The sequence below is a fragment of the Hetaerina americana genome, unplaced genomic scaffold (genome assembly GCF_022747635.1).
Source record: "Hetaerina americana unplaced genomic scaffold, ioHetAmer1.1.p SCAF_2, whole genome shotgun sequence".
In the NCBI taxonomy this organism is placed as follows: domain Eukaryota; kingdom Metazoa; phylum Arthropoda; class Insecta; order Odonata; family Calopterygidae; genus Hetaerina; species Hetaerina americana.
In genome coordinates this window covers 85,800,622-85,824,796 of record NW_027286763.1, presented here as the reverse complement: position 1 = coordinate 85,824,796, position 24,175 = coordinate 85,800,622, and the positions used below count along the sequence as shown (strand labels likewise).

Below are 24,175 nucleotides of genomic sequence, written 5' to 3'. Positions count from 1 at the left end.
ATAAATTAGGAAGAGGCCTCTGGTATTTAGGAGGAGATCATAGAGGTAAAATACCTTGGGAAGGGTATTAGAGAAGAAATCGAATGTATTGAGAAAGAAGATGAAAGCGGAGATAAAAAATTAGGCCAATGAATGCTCAGAGGGAATTAAAAAACTGATTCCAAAATATATATTCAGGCAATATTATAGGTATCGATAAGCCACCAGTTTAACTATTGAACGACTTATGGAAGGAAGGGAGGGGATTAAGACAGACGGAAATTATTTGAAGTATTTAAAAAATACAAAAGGAAAACATCAGATCAATTTTAAATCCATAACTGCAAAATATGCAATAAAATGGAATCCATATAGTAACTAGAGGACAATTTGTCTACTATCACACGCCTTAAAATTATTCATTTTTGCAATGAAAAAGACAAAAGTGGAAGAGAATGTTGGGGAAGATGAATTTATATTAAAAAGTGGAAAAGGAACTCGTACTTGTGGTTCCATTTTAGATGACATCTTGATATGGTCAATTGCAAGCTGCTACTGAAGACTACACACGCATAATATAAGCATAGAGTAATAAGAAAGAAAAATGATTTTAAAGCTGACACGAAACCAAATGACAATGATGAACATTAATGGAACTGAAGTTGAAACAAAGGCATAGAATTGTGTGACCCAAGGTCTCTCTCTCATTTTTTGTTTAATTGTTCAGTTAAGGAAGTAAAATTTCATGAAGTTTTGAAAAAAGTCATAAATAAAGGAAATACAATCTACGACATGATATAGGACGATACGGATGATTCTAGCAGATTCCAACAAAACTCAAAGAGATCAATGTGCTGAGGCAATGCAAATTGAGCATAAACAGTAAAAAAACAAATGACTGCGGGCATACATTGGAAAGGAATAAAAACTATCATAAAAAACTAGAAACCGAACATTTAAAATAATTATTTCTCCATAGGGTGTACAATGTATCTTGATTACACACAGGCACTGTTAAAAAACTAGCATAAAAGTTTTAAAAACGCACTTAAGGGAAGTTTTAGAGCAAAATATTTGCATGAATCGATACATTTATGCAACTGGAAAATTGCTAATGACCTTTCAAATCGAAAAAATTAAATTCGAACAATAAAGCCTCAATCTACACGCATGCATTGTATATAGGCATAGCTATGATAATTTTCCCTCAGAAAATAATGCTCATAAATAGTTAGTCTACTGCGCTTTCGAAGAATTGGGGAAGCAATTTTAGAATTTTTTAAAGGAAATAGAATGTTATCTTTAAAAAAATGGGAGCATAATTCAATGACGTAAAAGATTGCTTGACGGCATTAAAACATTTGGTAGCAGCTGTATTACTGAAGAAGTAAAGAAATCATAAAAGTGAAGATAACCTTTTCCCCGTGTTTCCATGTTAGTTAAAATTGACTGAGTAATAAATAAAAGAAAAATCGAAAAATTAGGATACCATGGGCATGGATAAACAATCAGTACTCTACTCTGGACTATACATCCCTTGGAAGGCATTCATGGCGGGAGGAATGGGTGGGGGAGAAATAAGCAGGAAGGCCAGGAATGGAACGCCTCAAGCAGAGATAATCGACGACGGCAAGCTATGGAGGAACAAAGAGAAGAGTGGAGAGCTACCTAAAAAATTCTAGAATTCCACTGAGCGAAAATCTATAGAAACGGGAAAGCAAAAGCTAAGTACGCAGCTTCAAGGCATATATACCACGACGGAGATGTAATGAAAGAAGCTTTAGTTGTAGAAAGGTGCATTGGATAGTTGCACATTGCTTGTAGTCAAAGTAACTACGAGTATCAGTCAATAAATAAGTCTCAAAAACGTTAGCCAGACTAGCGTAGGAGTTGGAATGAACATTTAAATGGGGGCGCTTGGAACATCCACCATACAGTCCCGACTTTAGATCCCAATGATTTTTATCTGTTCGGGCCCGTAAGAAATCATTTGTGCGGGCGACGTTTTGAAAATGATGATGCCGTACCTCTAGAGGATACTCGTTGGCTGCGACCGCAAACAAAGGATTTCTTCGCCTTCTGCTATCAAGGACTTGTAAAATGGTGGGGTAAGTGTTTGAATGTACAGGGGGAATATGCGTACGAGTGAAAGTGAAATGGATTTCAGCAAGTCACTTTGATTATTATTGCCTCTATTAAGATTTGCGAGTTATTTATTGACTAAATTCATATATAAATAAATATTTATTGACTACTATCGTATATTAATTACATAAATATAGTAATTTATAAAGTGACATTGAACACAAGTAATAGAACTCTCCTATGAACTATTCTGTTAGAGAATTTAATTACATCACAGGATAAATGACCCTTGAAGTATTTGCGACAAACTTTACAGGTCAGCTAAACCATGATTTCAATTTGAGTAATTGAGTAACAGTGGAGAACAAGAATGATTTCCATATTAAACTGATATTTTTATCTCCGTAGGATACGTTCTGATGGAAACGAGAGTTATGAATTCTGAAGTTGGTTTTGATGGGTAAGGCTGAAGCTCACCCCGAACCAGTCCAAGAGATGTGATGTGTGAAATTCGGGTTGGGGAGGGGAAGGTTAGCTTTCATGTGCGGTTATTTGGTTTCCCACGAAGACAGAGCAACCAGGGAATCCCAACGCTTGAAGTTTAGGTTGAAGAGGTTGTTTGAAGATATCACCCGGAATTTTAACACTGAGACTTTCGTTCAGTATCCGAAAGTGGTTACACCTTGTTAACACGCCACCCTCGTATAATGATAAAAATCCTACCACGGCGGTTTTTTTTGGGATGAAACCTTTTTATCAGAGGGTGGGTTTTTCGATTATTAGGAGCAACAAACACGTTAAAAAGTCTTGAATTTCGTGACAATTAACAGAGTGCTTTGTGATGGCGAGTGATAAAAAAATGAAAAGACTGGAATTTTGACGTTCTCAAAATTAAAATTAAAATAACATAGGATGTAAGAGGATTGTTGCAGTTCTTTTTAACAGCTATATTTCCGATTAGGGATTGCGTTCGGAGCATAGAGTTTTTAATTTTGTTATACATCTTTCGTATTCAATTTATTTTTTGATTTCGGGAAATATCTGTCAGTTCGTTTGGCCTTTGGGTCTTGATAAGTCATTCCTAGCTTCCCATCAGGTGGCCAAGCGGCAGAACCATCAGAGTTGATGGCACTGATTCCCTTGAACCCTCGGGCCTCGAAGTCACTTATTTAGAGATATCATACGAGCGCACTACCCATCCAACTAATCCGGACGGGGTTAATCAGGCGATTGTTTCAAATTTCTCCTGGATGGTGAGGTGCAAAAATTTAATATTCGTTCGTGAAATATTGAAAAGGAATATATAAGTATTCCGATCGCTTCAGCCTTCAAACGTGTCCATTTGCGGGAGTAGAGATGACAGTTACCGTGGCGTTCAAAACTCCATAACACCCATCCAAAGCTTGGAGTCCGGACGGCCATTGACGAGACCGTTGTCGGGGGGAGATGGTTTCATCTGACGAATAAAGGCGGATGAAAATCAACAACGCCGTGAACAAAGGAGATTGCTTTTAATGTGGGCAACGCGGTGTGAACCAATGAGCGATTCAGTTTTGCAACAGTTTGGCGGATGTAATATACACAAACGCACGCAGGTGCGGTTGTTGCGTCGGAGAGGATGAATGCGCCTTGTGGATGGATATTGGATTTGTATGGACTTGAAAGGTTGACGGATATCGACATCAGTGAGTAAGCAATCCTTGCGTGCGAAAGAGTTTAATTTTTTACATCATGAGATTATAAGGATCGAAAAAAAAAGATTCACAAGGCAGTTCCGTTTTACCCACGGGGTAAAACGGAACGGTTTCATTTAGAGGAAAGATGGGATTTTTCTGCCATGGGTGAAGCATTTGCAGTCGGAATTTTTTAATAAATGCGGGGCATGGGAACTAAATTGGACACATAAGGTTACAGTTAAAAGTCAAAGGAGTAATCTTTTTTAAATATTGAGAACAAAAATAATCTGGTGACGAGACTGTAGAAATGAAAGTTCTAGAACCTGTGAAAGCAACCTTTGACATATATTAACGTGAAATAATAGAGCAAAAAAATATCAAATATATATCATCGTCTAAGTCTTTTTTTAGTCCAAAATTATTCTTAAACAGACTTATGTGACCCAAAATAATAATGTAGTGGAGAAAACCGAGGAAATATTTATTACAAGACCAGAATAACTTTTTAAAGCATTGGTGTGTGTCGCAAAACAAGAGTTTGTACCTTAGATGGCTTAAAAAAATAAACAAATCAACGATTAGCTACAGAACACTGATTCAATTTGAAAAAAAAAGCCAAAGCATGTTACGTAACATTTGAAATGGAGTGTCAAAGTTACGGAACTATTCTCCTCAAAAACAATTCATAATTATTAATAACATTTTAAATTCAATGAGGGTAAACGAGCAATTAGAAACTCTCTTCGAGAGTTTGACCTCAAACTCTTTACACTTGTTACAATGCCGATAGATACCTAGAATCTTGATCAGTCTGCAGCATTTTCGTAGTGGTGTGTAAGGTTGAAAACGATCACCATTTCCGACCATACACCATTGATGACAGAATTAAAGTAGTGGCAAACGCTCGCTTAACAAGAACACCACCGATGCGAGCAAATTGAAAAGGGGAGATGAGGCGGCAGAAAACGAGGGAATAAGCGTTATGTCTCATAGTTGACTGATACAGAGGCGAATGTGTACTCTCGCGGGGATATGCCAATTCCATCGACAGCGTATCTATTAACCTTGACAAGACCATGACAGGATTGTGGGATGGTGAGCGTTTGATGTGAGCGGTAATGAATCTATTCCTCCGAACACCCAGGTGGCCGTCGGGTAAGAGCAATAGACTACCATAGGTGTCAGGGGCATTGACTATGATTAACTTTCAGAGCAACCCAAGTCATGATCTGTTAACGCGAATGGGATTTGTCATCGGCTCCCTTACCTTGTATGTGCATTGAACAACTTTAACCCATGCTGGGGAATTCGACGAACGGGATCCAATCAACATGGTCAAAAATTAATTTCAGCTATCTTATTTTCAGCATGATGGCTATGGCGGCTGCTGGTCATTGACAGGTTAGCGTTGTCAATCGTTAGATTTTTCAATCTTTTCTAAAAAAACCATTACGCAAATTTATTTTCAGAATTTCACCGCACGGCCAAATAGAGGATTCGGGAGAGTGACGGGAAATGGGATTGATTCATTCACTATCGAATGAAATCACTGATTAATTTTTCCGATAAATGTGGTGTCCCAATTTTAAAGACAGACAACAGTTAGAATGTTATGATACAATATATCATAGTGCGAGTATCGTAGTTATACGATAGTACGTATAAATATTCAACAGATTATAATGGTACAATATCAAATAGCGTGCATATTTTACGAAATTTTTAAAAAGAAAAATGGGAGTAATTAACAACGTATTTTCCCTTCCTTATTCCCTTACATTCAATGCATAAAAACAATTCTGTAAAAACGATCCAATATTCCCAGATTTCATCAAAATTGTTCGGAAACATTTTTTTATTCCGCTAAACATAGCCGATAGGCTGAAAGCATGAATGCCAAAATATTAATGAAATAATTATGAAATTTACGAGTAATATATTTGTCTCCAATTTCCGTAAGATCTACGCATTTTTCCTAAATTATAAATAAAAATTCATATAACGAGTGGAAAAATCAAAAATATATGTTTCATATTCAAACCGTGCATACGATTTAACTTTTTCTGCCTTTGCAATTTACATACAAAATTAAGTGACCTATAAAATCAACGTTTTGTTATATTATTGATGGTTCCCGTCGTAACTTTATGGAATAGATTCTTATTGGAAATGAAAAAATAGTAGCTTTGTGATTCCACAGATAATTTTATGTTGAATCACACATTTACTATTTTTTCATTTCTTTTGTTATATTGTTAAAACATTCAGAGGGCGGATAAACGGTTTTCATTAATTTTTTGAGACGAATAAGCCACTAGCTGTAATATATGTACTCTGGTGGGATTGAAAGGAATTGAATTTTACCTGTATATAACTCACAACCACTATTTTACAAGGATTGATATGTGTAACACTGATATCTTTGACAAAATATTTTAGTAAAAGTCATGTAAAATTTTATTTTTCACAAGGCTGTTGCCCAGAAAAAATTTAATTTGGAGCGTAAGGGAACGCAGAACAATCTAGAATAAGGCAAATCGATAAAAATGAATCCTAATAAGTTTGAGAGGGAAATTCTTGAAAAGCGGTCATGATGGAATATACATACTCTTAAGATTTTTTAGCTACTTATGAAATTGTGAATGGCCTTAATCGAAACACCAACACGGCGCCAAGTGTTGCCCAAAAACAACGGCTCGAGGCGTTGCCCTCCTTAGAGTAATTTTTTACATTGGATAACTTTAACTTAGAATATCAATTCTATGATTAAATATTTATCGTATGATTTGATAAATTATACAAAAACGCATTGAAATGTGATTGAAACAGTTATTACAACATTTAATTTAATAACAACAACCATAATTCAATACTAACTATTTATCAATCGGAATACACTATTTATGTGAAAAAAAATCACTCTCAATTGCCAAGCGCATTTAATAATAAGTGCTTAAACTATCTTCAGCGAAGGAAAGAGTTTGAAATTTGATGAGACACTCTGGGTACCTGCAGCTCCACCCAAGCTAAAGTGATTTTTCGGGTATCAGGTCTTCCTGGGAAACCATAACCGGCACAGGGAAAGGAACTGGCCCTCCTACCCTGATGTGTGAATTTCACACGCCGTATAGGGCTTAGTACTGGGTGATCTCTACCATCACCTACTAAACCGACCTACGGGTTGATTACTGTGTTTATGGTTATATATGCATATGCATCCATTTATAAATAGCAATGCAACTTTCTTATAAGTGCTCATTTTCCCGCAAGTCTAAGATAAAGTTACTATTGTAGAGTATCTGAATATATTTTAACGGCAACGGACAATATTTAAATTACAACTGCAAAGCCGAGAATATACAAAAAGTAAAAGAAACATATATAAAATATGACGGGGGCATTATTTATAAATTTTTTAGATTTTGTTCATTGTGAATTATAATATATGTATTTTTGGCTCTCAGGGAAATTAAACTCGCATTGAAGTAACAAGAAAGTAAGGGGACTCAGAGGAGATCAGGAATAAAAATACGTTTCCATTTCGTAATAATTGAAATTGACAGCGCAAAAAAAAGCATTGTATTGTCTAGACTGTTTGGTATAAATATAAAATTCTTAAACTGGAATAAAGGTTAGGAAATATATCAAATCCGTACGGCTGGAAAATGTTTCTTTTAATTTAAGAAGATAATCCAAAGATGAGATGAATGCTAATGAGAACCATTCATAAGCAAGAAATGCAACATCGTGAGCGGTATTTCATACTTCATATGAACTCATATACATTTAGAGACCATTTACATTTATCTCTCTACTTTAAAAATTGGCTCTCACAATGTTAAATATTATTCTGTGATGAAACACTTGGAAAACTAATAAAATCTGATGTACACCGAGGGAAACTTAAAAAAAACTTCTTCTCAACGAGAGCATTGAAAAAAACGTGAAATGCATTCTTAAAATATTCAAGAACATTACTCTTACGGTCTTGAGTATGTTTCTCATTCATATTCATTAAAACCTCAACACTTTGGCCAATGTTAACTGATTCCATGACTACAGCCTAATTAGGTTTGAATGACGTATATGCATAAATATATTGTATAGATACATTTATATATATATATATATATATATATATATATATATATATACAAAATATATATCACAGTTATCAACCCGAAGATTTGAAAGCTGTAAGTAGGGTTCATCTAGTACTAAAGCCAAACGGCGTGTGACATTCACACATTATCAGGGAAAGTGGCCAATTTCTCATATATTAATATATGTGTGTGTGTGCACATTAAAAGGTTATATTTAAATAACTAATAGATTTTTAAATGCATAGTGAGATCAAACAAATATGAATCCCTTCTATACATTTATTTCACAAGTATTAATACCTTAGGCAGCAAAGTTTCCTGAATCAATATGCAATAAATTTAGTTTGCGAATAATTTCAATCCACTTTACTCTTCATACTATTGACGTCACGTAACAAATTGCGCTATTTGTTCCAATTTAAAGGACAACCTAGCTAACTTTGTTAGACTCTTTGATGCCATATTGAAAAGGTGACTTCCCTCATTGGCCCTGGTATTTTTCTAGAATTTCATTTGAAAGTGACAGAGTTCGTAAAGTAGCACCCTTACAGGATAAAACACCAATTTACATCTCCCTTCTTCACGGAATATCCCAGATGCCTCTTTCATACCCTATCCATTTCGGTAGCGAGATGTCGAATGCTGAAGTGGACCGGAGTGAGAGAGAGAGTGCGTTTGCTATATTTTTCACTCCACATCCTCATCTCCCGGCCAGAAGGGTAAAAGAGACGCCTCCGCATTCATTCTCGCTTTCTGCTTCCTAGTCTACTTCCACTCCGATCACTTGTCTCCGACGATCCTTCCTCCGCCCAGCACCAACCCTTCCTCCCTTAGAGTGGCGCCCGACGTGGGGCATCCTCCGCCACTACCATGGCAAACTCGCGTACGCACTCACATCCTCTCTTCGACCCTCTTGTGATATTTCACCGGCCCGGGGCGAAACTGGATAACCTGAGCGGGAGACGGTGGGAGGGACGGCAATGAGGGGATGGCGATGCGATTGATGGAAGTGAGAGGGATGGAGTGGGAGAAAGGCGCGAGGGAGAATGGCAGGGTGGATAGCTACCCGATGGGAGGGAGAGGAGAAGTGGGTTCTTGTGTGTAAGTGGCCACCATTCAGCAGGACGGAAGGGGGAAAGGATCTGTCGGAGGAGTAGGTCAGAACGATGAAGGGCAGGGTTTTAAAGAAGGGAGAGTGATTGAGATAGAGAGATAGGGGAAGTGAGGTCGGGGATGTGAGTTCGTGTGTTTGTATTACCGAATAGGGATAGTCGAGGGGAAAGATGACGGGAAGTGGGATAGGTTGCGTGGGGAGGTTGTCGGTGAGTAGTCGAGGGCAAACTGGGAGGGATAGACTGGCGTTTTTTCGAAGGGGAAGAGCGGACGGCAGTGTTTGGGGAAGATTTGAATGCGCTCAAGGCGCGAGAAAATTAGTACGCTCTCCCCTCTCTTTTCTCCAACATTGTTGTTACTCCTAGAGAATGGATTCGTATTCTTTATCGCTGGCATATGAACCACTTTTCTATAAAAAACCCCAGGAAATAACAACTACATCAAATATCTCTGTTCGACTCAGATCTCTCAGAGCTGTCAACAATTAATTTAACATTCAAAATGGCAGAACTTTTCGGCATAAGTGAGAGACATAAGTAACAACATAACGCCAGAAAAGATCTTTTCAAACGAATACAAAGAAATCTTTTGCCACTGTGCGTACACCAGCGGGTGACCAAGCTGAAGTTACAGTTGAGGCATTTCCAACAGCGTCGTCGATTCGATTAAACACGCCTTGAAAAATAATTCTTCGTTGACTTTTCAACGAGGTGTGCCTAAGAGAGATATAAGCATTGCGATATCTTTAAAGTGATATTTGTAACTAAATTGTATATTTTCATTTACTTTATATGCCCTGATTTAGCTAAATTAAATATGAACTTCCATTTCTCAATTATGAATTAACCGTGGCAATGTTAAATGAATACGTGGTCCAGTGATGACTAAGCCAAGACCAAACATCGAATGTAAAAGATGCCGGGTGCTGTAACCATTGATAAAAAACATGGACATTGTTTTCTTATGAAACGAGAAAGCCAGAGGGCTCATTAACCTCTTCATCTCGTGTCAGAAAACACTGATCGTGTATTACACTTTTTATAGCCTGAAAGGAAAACATTTTAATAAACTTGTGAGGCACCTAAATTAACTTTTTGTATTCAATGTTAACATATGAAGTTGAAAAATATAATTTCCACAATTTTCTTAGGCTAGTTTCGAAAAATGGCATTAAAATTAGGCAAACGTATTTGAAATATTAACTCAAAGGCTGAAAGATGGCCGTAAAGTAAAAAAAAATACATTCATTACATACAGATAAGATGAAACAATTTCCTATCGAAAAATTTAACGCTTCTAAATATATTTTAGAAGTTTTTGACTACTCTGGTGGATATATTTAATTTTTCTGCTGGATACGTAATAGCAAACGATGAAGCGGAGGTCGGAGAGGGAACTCCGGAACCATTCCATATTACATGTACTCATCCAGCCGGAATATGTAAAGCATGTGCCAGTGATAACTGATAAACACTATAAGACTCACAAGATTGTTTTGATGAAAGCGGCATATAATAAAAGGCAGGATATAATAATGCGATTTTATTTTCAATACTTAAAAATTTCCAAAACATTAATTTGTCTTTAATGCACCTTATTTCTGCTTATGAAGATACGAAAGCGCGCTTATTATTCAGGACCATAAGACCCCTTTACACACTTTTTCAAACTTCTACGATGGTCTAATAATGCATTCATAATTTTCGTAAGTATGTCTCAATCATCGCATCAGCATGATCAAAATTTGCAACAGCACTTAACTTTTCCTTCCGTGATCTTGTGGATGTTGACAAAGCAGTGACACTAGGTCAAATATGTATGTATATACTATAAGTGTATCTAGACAGACTTGGCTGATGTTTCTTTATCTAATAGTGTCTCATTTTTCCTCACATGAGTATTTATCATAAAACCTTGTATATAATCACACTATTGCAACCAATGCACAGTTATTACTTGATAAACGTTATCGCCCCCTCAACGTTCTGCAGCGCTGCGTAGGAATGCTGCGTTTTTTATTTCCCTTTCCTTTACACTGAGATACGAAGTATCCGCAGACGCACATGTCCCCCGTCGTTCCAAATACGACTCTCTACCCTTTCTTTTGACCGAGTTCCAATTCCCTCGATCTTTCGCCTCGGTCTCCCCACGCCACCCCCCAACCCTCCCATTATATCATCTTTTCCCGCACCCCATCCCGACATACTTGAGAATTCTTCCGTGGACTCTGGCTTGATCGATCCATTGGAAACGACGAAGGGAAAGAAAATAGATCCAAGGGTGTTAGCACAAGAAAAGTAATAAATGGCGACGATTTATCACCTACCCTTTCAGCTTATCGGTTTCAATTTATCTTGTCTGTGAATGAATGAACGGATGAAAAAATGACCATCTTATCGATAATGTAAACCAAGATCTCATAATAAAAGAAATTATATTTAGATTGAAATTTTTTTGTCCAGAATATATGAAAATAGATTATTTTTTCGTGATTAACCATCAATCTTGTGTCGTATTTAATTTGGTTCAAACATTTTGATGGCCACTCCGAGAAATTCGTTACATTAAGATTCCTTGTAATAGTAGAACTAGAAATTTATTAAGTTAATCCAATTATAATATGACTTAAATTTTCCCAGATGGACGGACGGATGGAAAATTATCGGGCTGGGTTCAAGGGAGGTGAGGCTCAGGAAAGTCTGAAGACTATGGCTTTGCCGAGTGCGAATCATTCGTTTGTGGAACCTCTATAACGTGACATTGTTACGCTCGGTCATTAACTTGTTATTGGAATAGCGCTCTGCCATCACATTTTGTGTGAAACTGGACAAAACCCGGAAAGAGACTCATGACTCACTCATGGTAATAACATCTATGGGTAGATCGGGTGTTTTTGAGTGGCACGTGTTATTTTGGGAGGGTGGAGAAGATGTTGAAGACCCCACACGTTTAGGACACCGACCTCAAAAAGTGACGCAAATATAGTAAGAGTGAAGGCTTTGCTGGACAGGGATCACAGATTAAGTGTTCACGAGGCTTTTGTGGATCTTGGCATCCCTGAAATGGATGTGCATCGACTTTTGAGCGATAACACGGCCATGAGAAAGGTGCGTACGAAGTTGGTGCCGCGAGTGCTGTCGGACGAACCAAAGGAAACTCGCACGCGGACCTGCCAAGAGCTTCTCGGGCATGTGCATGAGGATTCAAATTTTTTAGAATATACCCCACCAGACTTCTTCCTCTTCTCCGGCGTCAAATCCGTGCTGTAAGGATGTGACCACGGCTCGGTGGAAGCGTTACAACAGGCCGTGGTGAGGAAACTTAGCAGCGTTCCGGGTACTGCCTTCCAGAATTCGTACGAGGCGTGGAAAATCCGCTGGCAGCGGTGTGTGGACACACAAGGGTGTTACTTCGAAGATTTTTGAGTGAATGTATCGATTCTGGCTATACATTTTTTGCAATCAATTCAGTCATACTGCATTGGAAGAGACCTTTTATGCTATCGCTTCAACAATTTTTAAAATGCTAAATTTTTTTACGCACATCCTCTCAGGCCATTGCAGGAAATATTCTGTATCGAAAGACAGCCGAAAATAACATTTTCATACTGAGCACTCTCCGTACTTTGATTGATCCATTTCCTGAAATGGACCAATCAAAGTACGGAGAATTTGATTTTGTTTTATGGATAAATAATAATAAAAGTATTTTTTTCGGTTTATTTTGACCAAACGATTTTATTTTATGCCAAAAAAACTGAAGGCACTTTCTAACCATGCAATATGATCTGCATAAAATTTGCAGATCAAATCGTCATTGAATTTTAATTATGTGAAAAACCAACACCAGGGAGCGTAAACCAGTGTAAGTCGCCCTGACAATATTGCGGGCAGGCGTCCCTAAGCAGCGTCGGACGTCGGACCTTAACCAAAAAAGAAAATCCTTATGAATACTGAGAGAAAATTTTATCATCAAAAATAGTTCAATCTCGTGATTGGTTGATTTCAGTATGCGTGTATATACACACAGTGTCACATAAGTTGCAGGTGTGCACTTTGCTACTTATACGTTTGGCCACTCATAGTAATATTTCGAGTAACATTGTAATCAAGCACAATTAAAAACGGCAGTTTGATTTGATATGAGGGTATAGTTCATTCAGTACTCAGCTTAATGGTGTGTTAAATTCACGCATCAAGGTAGCGGGAGCAGTTCCTTTCCTTTTGCTACTTATTGTCTCCCAGGAATTATCTGGTACCCGAAAAATCATACAGCTTGAATAAAGCTGAGGGTGGAAGGAGACATCAACCGGAATGAAACCATGGTCCTCCGGTCAGTAGCCCAGCGCTCTACCCTCTGGACCACCACATCCCCCAGCATGATATAAACAATAGATCATTACGTAAGATATCGAGGAGCTAATACTCATGGCGATGCTGAGCTACACATAAATCGATTTCAATTTCATTAGAAAAGAAATTGTCAGCGTTTTATTTCGACTTTTACAGCTGTGTTTCGTTATAAAAAATAGCATTAAACTGTTATATAATTAAATATTAAATCGTTTTTGCCTTGACAAAATAACAAATTGAATGAAATACAAAATTGAAATATAAGAGTAGTTTTTTATTGGTTGAGTATGATCTTCAGTGATGAAGAGAGCAAGTGTGGTGAGCAGAGGTCCTCAAGTCCCTACAAGACAAAGACTGCTCAAGTCCCTGCAAGACATATCTGGTTTTAGACCTTACAAAAAAGTTGTGAAGCGGGAAAAAATTAGAAAATTCAAATTAAAACTACTAATCACACGAAAAAATGGGTAATACCGTAACTGCTCTGCTAATGAAAACAATTAACGGTGATAGCAGAAGACGAGTAGACAGAATAAACATGCCGTGCAGTAGGAGAAAACTGTAATTAAACGGACAGACCAATAAAATGAAGAAGATCTACAAAGAATGTACGTATAAAACATGCTATGATATGCTGTGTAAAATCATTTGGAGAAACACATGATGTTTTCCAGCTATAATGCTGACTGCAGACAGCTGTAAAATACGAGAGTTAAACTACTCGTATTTTACATGTGCTATGAAAACAAAGACACATGTGAACATGAAATCATTAGCAGATCGAAGAGTCGAGAGGAGAGTTTAACGAAAGTAATTAGATGATGGATAACTTCGTATTAATGACAACAAATTTATAGTGTCAAGAAAGTACGTGCTAGAGACATTTTCCATCAAAGTTACCAACAGAGACCAATGCAAACAATGAAAAAGGCATTAGAATATAGTCCAGCTGCCTTTAGAGACAGAATAATCATTAGTTTTTCCCATGAAAAATCCACATCCGCAGCTGATACGATTTCAAATAAGCCATAGCAGACAGAAGTCACAATAATTGGATCTTGTGGGACATGGTCCTCGTTTTCGTCTGCTTTTTTCATTTACAAGATTTTCTTTACATACACAATCATCCATTTCACTAGTCGGAAAGTAGTGTCTGTCCTATTGAAACCCCTCGATGCCTCGCGACATAATTAAAGCTGGCAGGGCATGGGGTTGATGTTATTAGGTCAAGGACTGGGGCTTCATTTCCGGAGACGGTGGACTTTTCTTTGAGGTCTCGGCTCTTCCAATAAATTGTTGGGCGCCGAGGGCAAGTTGTACAAGTAATTAACACAAGCTATTCGTGGGAACGACGGGAAATTGTTGGGGGGGGGCATTATTTTGCTCTTATTGGTCGAGAAGTAGAACAACGCTCCTCCTCCTTCGTCTCCATTCCGCCTCCCTCTTCTCAGTCTCTTCACAATCTTCTTCGCGTTTTTCCTTTCCGACAATTTTACGTGGCAATGCCATGTTAAGAAAACTGTTCCATCCTCGTGAAAGGACTTATATGAAAACTATTTTAACTATTGTAAAGGAAGGGGTAAAGTTAAGAGAGGTTAATTTTCTGGAGACTGCACCCACCGGAGTGTGGGGGATTCAAATTAAATGCCCACGCTGACGGAGTCTTAGCTATTAACATCATTTTGACGCGCCTATTAACTCAACATGAAAGACTCTACCACACTTAATCTACCAAATTGAAATACCCTTTATTAGTGAAGGCTGCTCACTTCCAAGCTTGAATTCATGGGGTGCTTAAATACGTCAAAGATTTTGCTGGCGTCCCAGATCCCAAAGGGCAAAACTTGCCTTATGAGTACTTCTGCCAAAAGTAGGCTATATGTGCACCATCCACTCAACTTTCTTTGTAATTCACTATCTCCACAGGAAAATTTCCATAGAGAGTCTTTAAATGAAGAGTTAAGTATTTTAATTGATACAATAACTAGGCTCAAATGTTAGTATCAAACTTAAAAGGGATCATATTTCCAGTTCACATATATAACTTAAGTAATATTAGCCGTTCTAAAAAAACATGGTTTCGCTAAGACATGTGCTTTCATTCACTAAACTGGAATATTTAATATACATTTTTTAAAGAAGAATAAATAATAATGATAAAATAATAATATATTATAATATAAGTCATAATCACAAACCATTTTTCCAATCGATAATTGAATAAAAAAATTAAATACCAAACTACTCCATACTGATGAAATTTCGTCACAAATTAATTATTCTGCTCTATGGAAATTTACTGTAACTGAATATAACAAAATACTATTTGGTGTTTAAAATATTTTACGAAAATATCCGTTTGTACCTCATCTTTGATCAATGGTATAGAGACGGCGACTCACCTTAAGCACGGTGTAATCCAACCCAGAAGACGATGGCGCGAGCAAAGGGCGATATTATTTCTTGGCAATCTGGAAACGGAAAAGAAGGATATCAGAATTTCCTGCGGAAATATGACGACATAGTCTCGCGGTTTCTCTAGGTTCCTGTGCTTGAATCGTCTTAAGCAAAAATAAGTTTCCATTCCCGGGACATATTCTGAAATAACCGCGCTCACATTTAAATGCAAAATCATTCATCCTTTGGTGAACATCAAAGAGCTCATTACCACTCACAAAGATAGCGATGTTAAACAAATTTAATTAAATAATCTTGATGCATCAAATTTAATAGTATGCTTAGCACCGCCATCATCTCTCCTTTCCTCTCTCAGTGAAAGTTATACCTGTACATTGGACACCATTAGATTTACATTTTTTCGGCATTTTTCTCACAATACAGCCTTCTGACAAAAATATGTGCCTTGAAGATCAATGAGATTCTTTACCTTACAGCTAGATCATCTAAAGAGGATACATCAATTATGAGTTGGTCGTTAACTACAAGCCGATGCGTGAAACTCAAATTCAATATCAACTTAGGAATTTGAAGAGAGAAGAACGCATATTTTTGAAGTCTTTCGATGAATAGGCATTTTGATGAACAAGGGGATAATCGATACTTCTTCACAATTACATTTTAATTAAGAAACAATCAATCAAACAAAATTTGTTCGATACCAATTTTACATTCATTAAAAATAGCAGATTTTGACATGGTATTAATATGTATAAGGCCTTCAATTTCGGTAAAGAGTCATAATATGGCATTAGAAAAAAGCTTTATACAGCTTTTATAGTAAAATTTGTACTGTATTCCTTCTCTAATAAAAGCTGAATACCTTTTTAGATTATTTCGACGACATAAACTAAGCTAAGCTTTGAGTCGTGGGTAGATAGACCATTCACACACAGCTATTCTTACTGCCAACACATCTATGCAGGCAAAGGATATTATGGGAGACATTATGATAGTTACATCATGTGATTATATATTCAGTCTTACTTAAATTTGGCCGTCCAAGGATCATCAGAGTAAAAGAAATAAGTTTACTTAGAGTATATCAAGGGAGGAAAGAGTTAAGCTCAGTTAATGGTCACCAGGTATCTAAACTCAAACCAAACTTGTTTTCAAACAGAAATATAACGCCGTTCGATTAAAACACCTTCTAAATATTAAAAAAAACAAATGTTCAAGTATTGTTTTTTTTACAGCTACATTCGACGCATTATATCATTTTCCATTAGGTAAAAATGGAAACTTGACAAAATGAAGGGTTACGAGGTAGAAAATTGAAACCTTGGTTCTTGTAGCTAAAATATAGTTTGGCCGCCTTGGAACTGATACCGTAAGATATATCCTTGTCCATTTTATTCAGGATAGCAGGAGAGGATTTTTTTTTCAAAAGAAACAAAGCCTTAGAACAATTACCTTTCCTGCCAAAAAGTTAACCACATTCCAATTAATAATACTTATAAATTTGTAAAAATTACGCTTACATTTTTTCACCTATCATTACTTTTATTACAACAACACTCAGTGTATTAAAATACTTTCAAGTAGTTCATGTAAAATGTAGTTGTTGAGAAAAATTGTTGTGAAGAAAATTGCTACACGATTTTTAGAGTATAAGGAGATGTTTCTCCATAGCATATATGCACATCTGCGTAAGTTTTTTTTCCAGACACCAGAATTGAATTTTTGCAAAAGAACGGAACCTTAAAAATCGTCTTCCTTCTTAAAGTTTCATTGAATTCCGATCAACCAACATATTTCTACAGCCCATGATATGAGAAAAAAACAACCTTTTTATTTTTCCTTCCGGATAAGGTCAAAAGCCTATTTTTCGAGAGACTCTATAAACCCACTCTAGAGAGAAAGGGGGAGGGGTCGGCGTGGCGGACTTTCCTCATTCACATCGTTCTCCTTCGCCACTAACCCTCTGCTCTCAGTGCATCGGCCATCCCCAGCTGCAAAGCAGCCACTCGTCAACCTGTTGGCCCAACCACCCGTGACAAAAAAAACCCTCGCCAGCAACCCTTTACCCTTGAAAAAGGCTCTCTCTTCCTGATCCTCATGCTCTATTAGCACTCGAGATTTATTTAAAGTGTCTCCCCCACCCTACTCGTAATATTTTTCCATCCAGAATCTCTCTCGCCTCATCTCTCTCTCTCCCCCTCTCTTTCTCTTAAACTTTGAAATACAGCCGAAAGCTTAATGAAAATAAATTCTACCGTGAGGTGGAATGGATGGAGGGTGTAAGAGAAAAAGAGAACCTCTTTCCTCCCCAAGAGGCAGGTTAATAGGGGAAGGAGGAAGCAATCCGTAAGAAAATTAGCTGAATATTTGAGGATGGGAGAGGGATTAGGCTTTTAGGGAAGGGTCAGGGCGGGAGAGGAAGCGAAGAAAAGGCAGAAAGCCAAAGGTTGTGAAGGAGTTCCTTCGGGGGAGTAAGGGAGAGCGGTTTTTTCCAGGATTAGGCCGTGAAGATGAGGGCCGAGCACGGCGAAGACGGGGCGTATTTCAAGGGTACACACTGGGAGAGGATGGGTGGGTAGAGAGTAGGTCTTTGGGTGGGATCGGCACAAAATAAACGAGACGGTTTTCCAAGGATGTGTGCATGATGAAAACGGGCCCGAAGGAGAAGAGGGGACGGCCCAAGTTTTCAGGGAGGGGTAGGGGTGGTAGAGAGTTTTAAGGGAGAGTGGAGTGTGCATGGGATAAGTGGGTGTGGGAATGCAAAGATGCAGATCCTGGTCAGGCATATGGAAGAATTTCTGCGATCACACCTGAAAGCATCCTTGCGTAAGAACACGCTGAGTAAATACATTCGATTCTTAAAGGAATCGCTGAAATGTGGCAGAAATTTCAAATATCATCTACACGAAGGCAACCAATTAAGTGAAGATGGTGTACTTGGTTATGGAAATAGACGTCCGCATTACGATTAATAGATGGCACTCATAAATATCCCTCTGATTCTCTACTTAATTTCTGGTGGCTACAAAGTTCATTTGTAAAATATGAGAAGAGAAATACTTATGTACCAAAATTGAGAAAAAAATAATAAAATTTAATTGGAGACTAATGCAGTTGAAATGTCAAATATCGCCAATAAGGATTCTTAAATTGGGGATTCAAAAAATTGGTATTTTCTTGGCAATCGATGATAAATACCAATATTATGAACAAGCCTGTCATTGCTAATCCTGTTTCAGATCAGTTATTTGCTGAAGAGAGTCCGATATCTCCTAATCAGTAGGCGGCATGAGTGTAAGACGACGAAAAGTAAGCGAGACACATGACAAGGAAGTACACACTTCAACCTCAAAGAAAAATCTAAGGTCGTAGCGTCTCGTAACACGAACTTTAAGACAGTTGAGTTGTTTTGCAATTCGCCGGGATGTACATAATTTTGAAGATTAACTTCAAATGTAGCAACTTGTTAATACGTTAGATGAGCAATAATACAACAGGTTATATCTAAAGCCTAACGCTGGAAATCTTGTTGGTATTTTTCCGTTTAAAAGGCGATAACATTGCATGACCAAAGAGGGTCAAACTAACTTACATTCTTTTTTAATGGATCAGATTTAATAGAAAATGTGGTTTGGCGCATTAATAATCATCAGTTTCCCTCCTGAAAGAAAGTGTTTTGATAGATATCGGCTTGATTAAATATTGAATAAATACACTCTCGAATAGGAAGAAGATTCTTTAAGGAGAGTTTGTTTCATTCGTTCTTTTGATCTCAGCAGTTGATCTGTAAATCCTTTGTTTAATTTTTGCTTTCATATTCACCAGATTCACAATTCTTAATCATTGTATTAAATACTAGATGCTGAATTCTAGAGAATATTCTATTTTTTTAGACTTGCTCTTAAAAGTTGAAACTTATGTTACTTCTCAAGATAATCTCCTGGCAGACGTTTTGAATGTGATGATGTCTTGTCATGATTCCATGACCGCCAAGAATTCTTCTAAAATCGGGTTCTTTAAACCATTGCAAAATTATTGATGGGTTCTTGGGTTTGTAGTCACATGACGTTCCGTCTTTTTTAAGTGCCGCACCTACGAACCCATGTTTTTAACGCCCATAATATCATCATTCCGTATTTCTCAATTGAAGATGAATTTTGACGGATGTCAAGCCATAAAAGTGGAAAAAATAAATGATTACAAGCTGTTTTGGTACAATAAACGACACCGTTTTAAGTATTTAAATCTCCTCCTATTTCTAGCGAAAGTTATGCGAACTCTGCATACTTTCTAGTGAGCCATCTATGTTGTACTCATAAAGAGTGATGGCGTATTTTAAGCTCAACCTAATATATCATTCTATTCTTTCCAAAGTTCTAAATAAAACTGGGTGATCTTTCAACTTAAACGCACCGCGTTAAGTATTTCTCAAGTGAGCACGTGCTGGGAGAAACACGGAGAAGATTCTGTTACGATGACCAGTCTATTCGAGTAGCAGGGGATTGGGAAACGAACGAACGAAAGTTCACAAACAGCAGCGGAAAATACCGGAAAAATAATGTTTAACGCAACAGAGTCGCTGAAAAAGAACCGCCAACGGAAAGATCACTTTGATCTAACAGGTAGAAATCACGATATGTATGCTTGTACGCGTAATGAATGAGGCAGCCGGTGAATCCGATTACACCCATTGCACTTCTGCCGCAACACCGGTGCGTGATTCGAGGAACTGGGTGAAAGAGGGAATAAAATAAAGGAAACCGCAACCGCTGGCCTGGTTTGCCCTTCCCCATGGCAACTATTTCAAAGTCGGTGGAAATCGCACGTGGCATGCATGTAACGAGGTCATCCGACTTTTTGCTCCCTTCCTTTATCACAAACATATTGGACCAAGCAATTGACATGCCGCCCTACGAATATTAATTATTCATTACAAATATCTCATGAACAAGTGCAAGAGAACCCCTGTGTGCAAAATTCAATGAAATAACAGTTCCGATGCAAATCGAGCCCTGCACGAATTCCCGCTCAATCATTTTACGATAATACTTGTACGCGTGGGAATCGAGCATGCAAAATTTTGGGATTGAGAGCAATTGCAACTCCAAACTCGTGAACACTAGTCGGGTGGACAAATTAATTACATTACCTTATTCAGCTTGGTTATAATCTGATCATGAATTGGGTGACCCGAGTTCAAATCTCGGTCATTTAGGTGGCTTTTTATGATGAAGTTTCCACATATTATTGTGAATTGTGTCATAAATGAAGCCTGGAAATTATTATTTATTCAAGTTTCAATGTAGAAAAGATAATATGCAAACTCATGTTTTTTTAATAGATGGAGCTCCTACAAAAACGAATTTATTAAATGGAAGTGTGATATATGAAGGTCAGACATGTGGCATGGGGAGAACTACACCTGATTAACACATGCATTTACTACTGAAGGTAAGAACTAGAATGAAGTATTTATACACATAACGACGATAGAGAAAGTATTGCATGGAAAATTACTGAATATTGACAATAAATATGTACATATGCAAAGAAAAAAGAAAACGTTAACATATGGTCAAATCGTATCAACATTTTGCAGAAAACGATGAGAATTACGTCGACTGATTGATAAACGTTTATTGAAGAGGTGTACAACCAAGAGAATATACAAATATATTATGAATTAATATATAAATATTTTATATATTTTTATATAAATTATTTATATATGTATATGTATATATATATATAATATGTATAAAGGTTAGCACTAGTGGACACAGACAAAAACACAGAAACACACAAAAAAGAAAAGAAACTCACTAGGATTCGAATTTTTTGTGGTCCAAACCACCTTTCTCAAGGAAGAGAGGTACACAATCCAGAACAGGTCTGTCCTTCTCTTCCTTGAGAAAGGTGGTTTGGACCACCATATATAGGAATATATATAAGGAAAAGGGATAGGAACCCATATAAAGGACGAACACAGTAGAGGTGGGGAAGGCGGAATCAGGCAAATCACGAGTGTAAAAATATTTCCTAGGCTGGGACTTGAACTTCCTAGGCTGAACTTGAATTTCCTAGGCTGGGATCTTTCCACTTGCCGGGCGGATGCTCTCAAACACTTGAGCTATCCAGGAAACGTAATTTACAAAGAGATCTGTGATGCTTTATGCAACCAATTGCCCCGATTCTTCATTGCAGATCTCAGTGTAAATTACGTTTCCTGGATAGCTCAAGTGGTTGAGAGCATCCGCCCGGCAAGTGGAAAGATCTGGAGTTCAAGTCCCAGCCTAGAAAATATTTTTACACTCGTGATTTGCCTGATTCCGCCTTCCCCACCTCTACTGTGTTCCTCCTTTATATGGGTTCCTATCCCTTTTCCTTATATCTATTTCTATGTGAAAGAGTATATATATATATGTATATATATATATATACATATACATATACATATACGTTTTGACGGTTTCGTGTTTGAATGTGTTCATGAGTGTGTACAAAATATATATATATATATATATATATATATATATATATATATATATATATATATATATAACTATTTTCTCTAATGGAATATTTATATTGTCTTAGAGAGTATTTTGGCATAAGATGTCGCAACGGATATTACTCTCGTAGTGAAAATTGCAAGTTCTTATAAAAATGGACTTCATAAAAAGTGACAACTAAAGTTAAAACATGATATTTCGTTTGAGCAAAGAAAAATATAACTAATTTAATGGAGAAGCATCAGAGGAGTGCTTATTTGATCCTGGGAAGATACAAATTTAGGTGAGCGTGTATAGACAGAGATAGAGAAATTGCAAATACCAAATATTAATAGTGGGTTTTAAGTTGCGTAAATGATAAGGTTAATAATTTGAAATGTGAAAAACATCATTCATACTGACTAATTTAAAGCCGAGGTAATGAGATAATATGTCAGGTGGTGTAAATGAGGTTATTAAAGAGAGTGAAAAGTATATGATAACCTCAGATTACACTATACAACCACAGAATTGGGTGCAATTACGGAATGCTGTTTTCACCGAACGAAGCTGTAAATGAATATCCTATTCGCTAAATCCACAAATTCATGAAGTTGCAAACTATACTCAGTTAATTTTATAAACTTCCATGCAGCTGCTACCTTCCTAACTATAATCTAAATTTCACTAGCTTTAATAAGATTTCTTTAAATATTAAGAATTTAAAGCGGACGGGAATAAACGAGTAGCATCTCAAGCTAATGTAGTTTATATTCGAACCGACTCATTAATGTTTCCAGTATTTTATATTTAGACATCAGCAGATTTCATGCCCATTTGAAAAACTGATTTTTTTTCACCCGATAAAGATTCTTAGGATTATATTTTATCCTTTCCATACTATCTACTGCTATATGCTTAATGTATTATGTCTTATGTTTGTCTTTTATTGGTGTTTGTATCACTTTCCCCTATAACTATGCCAGTGTGAATATATTATTATAATTACTATATTAATTTCGTTGGAATTAGGCAATTTTCCTGGTGGTAACGGTCAAGTCTGGTCAACGGTCACTCTTACAATACACATACAGAAATACGCAAGAAGAACATATTTGAGACAAAATGCTGTATTCGATTGTATTTGGTTCAACTTTGTGGAAGTTCATGGTCATTAAATTAAGATCACAATGTATTTTTCCACTGTTCTTCATTTTGGTACTCCTGGTATCAATGCTCAGGCGTCATCATCATGTACCTGATGCTGACTCCTAAGCGTTGAAACTAGTGGCACCAAAATAAATAACAGTGGAAAAATACATAGTGTTCTTCATTTAAATAAAAAATGCTCTTATATACAATGACACTTATAGGGTGCCAACCAAATCTTTACCATCACACATGGGCTAAAGGTTTGCACCATACGTATAACGCTATATTAGGCATATGCATACTATTCACGCGCACACACAAGAACATAAAAGCGGTTCTTTACATATTCCTACTTCGCCTGCCTAACGTACTTTCTCTCTCAGTCCATCCCAAATCAAAACGCTCTCAATCCATCTTTCCTGGCCTTTTTGATTTCTCCCAAGGATTCTCTCTCCTAGCCCACCATTCCTAGCAATTCCGTTTGTTTTCATTTCAGTCCACTTAACTTTATCAATTTTTCTCCACACTCACATTTAAAAAGCCTCCATCTCCACGCCTATGTCCGTATGCCTATCATCCTACTTCAATGGCCATGTTTCCACATCGCGCATAACTACACTCGTATCAAAGTGTCGATGAGCCCTTTTTAAATATCCTTATCCACCGTCCTTGTAATAGATTCCTTCTTCCTCGAGAAAGCCTCTTTGCCTGACGTATTTCTCCGTATTATGTCAATAACACGTTCACAATTTAGGTATAAAACGCTTCCGAGACAGTAAACTGTTTTACCAGCTTTAGCTTTTGCCCTA

At 37.1% G+C, this 24,175-nt stretch overlaps 1 long non-coding RNA gene across 1 annotated transcript in view; it reads right to left on the bottom strand.

The window, feature by feature from the left end:
* Positions 1-24,175, bottom strand: part of LOC139687942 (uncharacterized) — a 559,283-nt gene that overhangs the window by 137,997 nt on the left and 397,111 nt on the right. Inside the window, exon 5 of the long non-coding RNA XR_011700705.1 lies at positions 15,708-15,776. This is a non-coding gene — a long non-coding RNA (uncharacterized lncRNA). The remainder of the gene's footprint in view (positions 1-15,707; positions 15,777-24,175) is intronic.